Source organism: Pipistrellus hanaki (genome assembly GCF_964339955.1).
Source record: "Pipistrellus hanaki genome assembly, chromosome: 1".
NCBI lineage: Eukaryota > Metazoa > Chordata > Mammalia > Chiroptera > Vespertilionidae > Pipistrellus > Pipistrellus hanaki.
Window position 1 is genome coordinate 35426147 of NC_140503.1, and position 6000 is coordinate 35432146.

General features: G+C 45.5%; 1 protein-coding gene across 3 annotated transcripts in view; it reads right to left on the reverse strand.

Annotated features, from left to right (window-relative positions):
- FBXO34 (F-box protein 34) overlaps positions 1 to 5299 on the reverse strand; it is a 54641-nt gene extending 49342 nt beyond the window's left edge. Inside the window, exon 1 of one of the 3 annotated variants that reach the window (XM_084877491.1) lies at positions 5143 to 5299. The gene's annotated coding sequence lies outside the window, so the exon portion shown is untranslated. The remainder of the gene's footprint in view (positions 1 to 5142) is intronic. The other 2 variants (XM_084877492.1, XM_084877490.1) reach the window with 2 other exon arrangements.
- Between the last annotated feature and the right edge of the window lie 701 nt (positions 5300 to 6000).

A 6000-nucleotide genomic window follows, 5' to 3' on the forward strand; every position in this document is an offset into this window, starting at 1 on the left:
AGTTTCAGAAGATACTGATGGAAGAGATTGCGGGAGATTAAAAAGTTAAACTGACTTGGATGTGCACGAAGGAACATTCTATAGTAATGGTAATGGTCCTATAGCATGACAAGGTTATGGGTTACACAGATATATTAACCTATCCCAACTAAGGGAATGCTTCCCATAAGACCTGTACTTTTACTGCAGTATATAAATTTTATCTAAAGAACTAGTAAACAAATAGTTTATTGTAGAGGGCCCCTTGGGAATGCACATGGATGACCTTTAAATTAATGTCAGCTGAGTCCAAGGTGACTGGCATGGCTGTCCCCCAGAAACAGCCTCCCAAATGTGGGAGACGGTTACAGATTTCTTATCTTTATCCATGTGCTTGGAATGAGGACTGAATAGGACCTTCACTTACCCAGGTGTTGATATGCTAAATCCCAGGAATGAGGGACTTAATAGGACCTGGGCACACCCAAAACTTTGACCTTAACCCCCTCTGGAAATCAATAAATGTGCTGTGTTGTCTGTGGTGGGTGTTGACTGTCCCTCCATCAGAGTGACAGCCTCCACCCGGCACCCAGCTTTTATCTATTTCTGCCTCTTGTCTCTTTCTTTTATTTCTTAATCCCCAGCTCCTCCACTCAGGAACCTGTCCTCCGTTTCCATGCAGGACAGAAGCACCCCACCGCAGTTTATGAGAGGCATTCTGAAGTATAAAGTATACTTACTTTGAAATATAACAAAAATGAGATGCATTAATGAGTGGATAGGAGAGGGAAGATAGGATGGATACAGAAAAGCAAATCTTAAAATATGAATTGCAGAATCTAGGTTGTGGGTATTTAATATACAAACAATTCTTGCAACTTTCCTATGAAAGTTTTCATTATAAAATGTTAAGAAAGCAAATAATGGAAACGAAGGCTGTGAGAGGATTACATGTTTCAGAAGTTTATCAATTAAAGAAAAGGATTGACAAAGAAGATCTATACATGCCTCTGAGATTGGGATGTCTAGACTGTTCCTCTTCTCTCTACCTCCAATTTTAGACTGCATATATAGACTACTTCTGGCCTTAAGTGCTTATTCTTGCCTCAAAGAAAGAGCTCACTTACTTAAACTCCATTTATTCTAGGATAATTCAAATCCATGGATTCTAGACCCTTTGATAATCTGTTAGCTATTTTTTTTACCTGAGCTTTTAATAATACATCCTTAAACCAGCCTTTAGACAAGATCTCTGGACAACCTGGTATAATATAAATGGTCCAATTCTGGCCCTTAGAATCATGGTCTTCCATAGCAAAGAAATGTTAAAACAAAATGTCCTTGCAGTTAAGGACAATTCATCTGAGTGAATTGTACCTGGCATAGAGGTCCTCAAAAAATGTTTGTTAGATGAATGAACCCCATGCCTGATAATATAAAACACATATGTAGCTTAATTTCACATTTATACCCACATTGTATTGAGGATGATAAATGTATGTGCTAGGATTCTGAAGGTAAAGATTTTCAAAGAAAAGATCTGGTGCCTCTTCAGTGGAGCTAAATAGAAGATGGGGCTGGAAATCAAAGTCTGATAAACTCAACTATCACTAAGAAACACATTTTAATCATTAATACGCTCCCAGATAACACAGTAAGTTCATCAGCTCAAAATACCATAAGTATGAACTAAAGGAGAAGATAAATTATGCAAAGATAAGGATTGACAGGAATTCAATTTCCAAATGACCTAAATGCATTTGGAGCTAATCTGTTCTTTTTGTTGTTGATTCCAAAGGACTGCAGATTATGCACTTGTCACACATGATCTAACAAGGAAGGCATTCATTATATCCTAGTAGCTTCCCTCAAGTGTCTGTTTCTGAACAGCTGCAAATTTTGGAAGATAACACCAAATGATGTCTCTAACGATTAGTACATTCTCTCCCCAAAAAATATTAAAACAAGTTAGTTGTTGTTAATATGTTTACTAGAATATCAAAACCATATTAAACTGGCTTAGCATAAGCTTTAAGCTTAGAAAATAAAATGTTAATAGAATAATTGCTCCAATAAGCATATCCTAAAGAATTTCTAAAATTTAGCACTTCATTCTGCATGATGTTTGTTTTTATCTGTCAGAAAAATGCTATATCACTAATGACTATTTGATATTTGATTTAGTCCCTTCAAATGCTGTAAACTGGATAATGATAAAATATTTTAAAATAATAAGCCCGACCCTAAATAAGTTTCCATTTATAAGTAAAAGCTGCTTGAGAGGCCTAAAACAGCAAGGCCTAGGTGAAAAACATCCTTCGGAAAAAATGTTTTAGAAGAATTATGACTTGTTAAAAGGTTATGCAACTATATACATAATCTGGCTTTTTTTTTATTTTATAACTGTCATCAGTCCTCAGTCACATAGATTACACATACATTCATTCTCTACCTATTAATTCATTTTCCATGAGGGACAATAAAAGTTTCTCCTCCTTAGCGGTGCATTTCCCCGCTCTATTTGAAAGGCACTGCCAGGGAGGAGCTATCAATACTTTATTATAACAATTTATTTACCTGTAAACTCGCATTCAGTTTGACTTCGTCCCTCCCCATTTACACCAGTACACTTAACTGACAGAGCCATGTAGCCGCTGGCACAGGAAGCCACCCAGAAAAGACACATGCAAAGGTTCTTTTTGTACGTCTTTCAACCTCATTATATAATATCTTACCATGATCCTTTCATCATAAAGAACAGATTAACATCCTCCACATCAGCAGTACCTATCAGTCCCGAGGATCCACACAAATATTGTCTTCAGAACCTTCGCTCAGCATTGTCACCATACAATTCCCAATTTCTTTAAGTAATAATAATAACTCTCAGGAGCACACACAATGCTGTTGAATTTCCAAGGTATGGTGAGGATCAAAATGAGATTTACAAGAAAGCTTTGTGAACTTCTAGTCAAATCTAAGAGTAATTAATGAGTGTAAAATTTTGTTCTCATTTTGTGAGTAAATGTGTATAGCATAACTTTCCTCTATATGTTGAAGCAAAATCCAGATGGGCAATACATTATCAATAATTTATAAAGAGCCTGGAAGGACTATTAACCACAACAACAAAAAACCTACCTTACAAGTCAAGGTCAGTGAAAATGGATTGAGGTTTCCTATCCAAGCTTCCTATTGAAAACCAAACTGCAATTACCCTTTAATTTTAAGCCGTCTACCTTTCAAATTAGATTCTAGTAAATGATTCTACAGAGAGGAAGACAGGATGAAAGTATTGATAAGCTGAACCTGGAGTGAGTGAGTAATGGCAAATGACTAGCCTCTCTTCCACTCTGATCTCTTTTGAAAGCCCTGGAAGAAAACCAAGAAAACTTTTTTAAAAATTCCATAGTTTCATATTTGAAAGCACCACTGACAAAAAGTTACATGTCTAGACAAGCAGTCCTGGGATATTATGTATATTGTTACGGCCCAGCCTTAGTAAGAAAGTAAGAAAAAGTCTTGTTGCTGAGCTCTAACCAAAGGAAACCCTCAATTATCCATGGTAGCATGGGGCAGGGACAAGCTGAATGAATTAAATCTCCAGGTAGTTATTATTTAAAAATACTGGATGAATTCAAACACCTTCCTCCTCACAATGGGAAACGTTCATTTAAGATCTACTCTCAAGCAAAACAAACCAGTCAGAGAAAGACTAGTATCACATGATCTCACTCATATGTGGAATCTAAAGAACAAAATAAACTGAAGAGCAAAATAGACACAGAGACATAGAAACATGTAACAGACAGACTGATGAATTTCAGCGGGAAGGCGGGGGTGGGAAGAAATTAACCAGGGAACTTGGTCGCATATATGCATAACCTGGACACAGACAATAGTGTTGTGAAAGCCTGGGGCGAGGGGTCAGGGGTGGGCTGAAAGGGGTCAATGGGGGGAGGGGGGAAAGGGGGAGCCGGGAATGATACATCTGTATTACTTTCAACAATAAAGATAAATGTCAAAAATAAAAATAAAAATAAACAGTAATAAAAAGATCTGCTCTCCCTCTCCCAGGCCATTCTCTAACAAAAATTACAACTAGCACATAGATGACCTCCAAACTGTCTAGCAAAAAAAAAGAGTAAGGCAAACTGCATCACCAGCATTCAAATGAGTTCTATTCCCCCGCCACACACACACACACACACACACACACACACACACACACTATGAGTTTAGATTCCTGAAATCCATTTACATTAAACCCCCTCTCCCCACGCCCCCAAAAGTCCCTCTGATGAAGCTGTCTCTAAACCAGATGTGTCTTACACCTAAGTTGAAGAACTTGACAACTATTCCATTAACACTGGAAAATGCTGGTATCGAACAACTTTCGATTCAAATCCACTGCGATTCCCGGCCTCGGGAGCCTCAACTTCCTCCCCCCCACCCCCAACCCCCTCCCCCAGCATCACCCGGCCCGCCCGCTCCCGCGCCCAGGTCCCGGCCGGGGCCTGCGGTGACATCACAGCCCCCCGCCCGGACGTCACAGGCCCGCGGGCCCGCAGCACTATGACTTCATCGCCGACCCGCAGCCGACTTCCGCCCGCCCGCCCGGAGGCGAGGGCGCTGGGAAGGTGGAGGCCGGGCGCCGGCTCACCTGCGCGGGGGCAGGAAGGGCAGCGTGGCCGGGCCCGCCGGCGGGCGGGCGGGCGGGCGCCACCGCGCCAGGCGACCCCCACCCGGGGCCCGACCTCCTCCCCGGCCGCGGGTCCGGGCGGGGGGCGAGCCGGTCCGCCGCCTCCTCACGGCCTATCCGTAGCCTCCGGGGCTGCAGCCCGGACCGGGACCGAGACCCCGCGCCCGCCCGCTGGTTCGCCCGACCCCCGTGGCCCGCGGGGGCGCTCGGCGCCGGGCCCGCGCGCGGGCGGAGGCCGGCCCGGGAGGAGGGAGGTGCGGGCCGCCGCCTCCGGCCCCGGACGCGCCCGCCCGCAGCGCCGCGCGCCCCGGACCCGCGGGCGCGCCCCCGCCCCCACCCGCCCCGCGTCCCGGGAGCGCAGGCGAGCGGCGGGAGGGGGCGGGGAGCGGCCACGGTGGCCGTCGCTCAACCCCGACCGCGCTGCTGCCCCGGCGCCGCCACGCCACCCGGCCCCGACCCACCTGCGCGCCTGCCCCGGCCCGGGCCTGGCCCGGGGCTGCTGCTCCCCGACGCGGCGGCGGCGGGAGGCCTGGCTCGCTCCCCACCGCTGAGGCGGACCGAGCGCCCAGCGCGGCGCCGTGAAGCCCAACGCTCGCCCCGAATCCTATTTGTTTGGCTAAAACGGCGTGACGTCACGCGCCGGCCCAATCGACGGTTGGCCGAGGGAGGGGCTGTGGGGGCCAGGGCATCGCAGCGCCCCCTGCCGGGCATTGTGTGGTACTTCGGCCGGTGGGGCGTGAGGAGTGGGGGCGAAGCATCTGCCGGCCCCCAAGTGGTGGCGAAGCGTGAGAGCTCCAGCACGACCTGGAATTCCAGCCGGGAATGATACATCTGTATTACTTTCAACAATAAAGATAAATGTCTTTAAATAAAGGGAAAGCAGTCAGACCCCGGGACTAACCAGAATGGCAGGACTGGCAGTGTTTAGTCAATAAGCATGACAAGTTTATTCATACTCATGGGTGCACCCGGAGCTATAAATGGTATTAGATTACCACGTATTTATAAATCCTATTGACTTGCCTTCCAATTTTGGTTCTGCTACTAGCCTGGATGACTGGGCTTCTGACTTCTCATTTGTAAATGAAGGAGTTGGGAGAGTCCCTCTCTGTCATCCTTTTCTATGCAAACCATAGCAGAAATACCTACCCGTACGTACGTACGTACGTAAACTTTGAGAATGGCAATTGACTTGCTCTACAGCTGGCCAGCAGGTCACACTTAGAATAGCACTGGTCTTTGAGAAAGAAGATAAGACTATAAGGCAGTGAAAGCACTTTAGGCAAGTCCTTCCCTTGATTCTGTTTCTCCATACATTG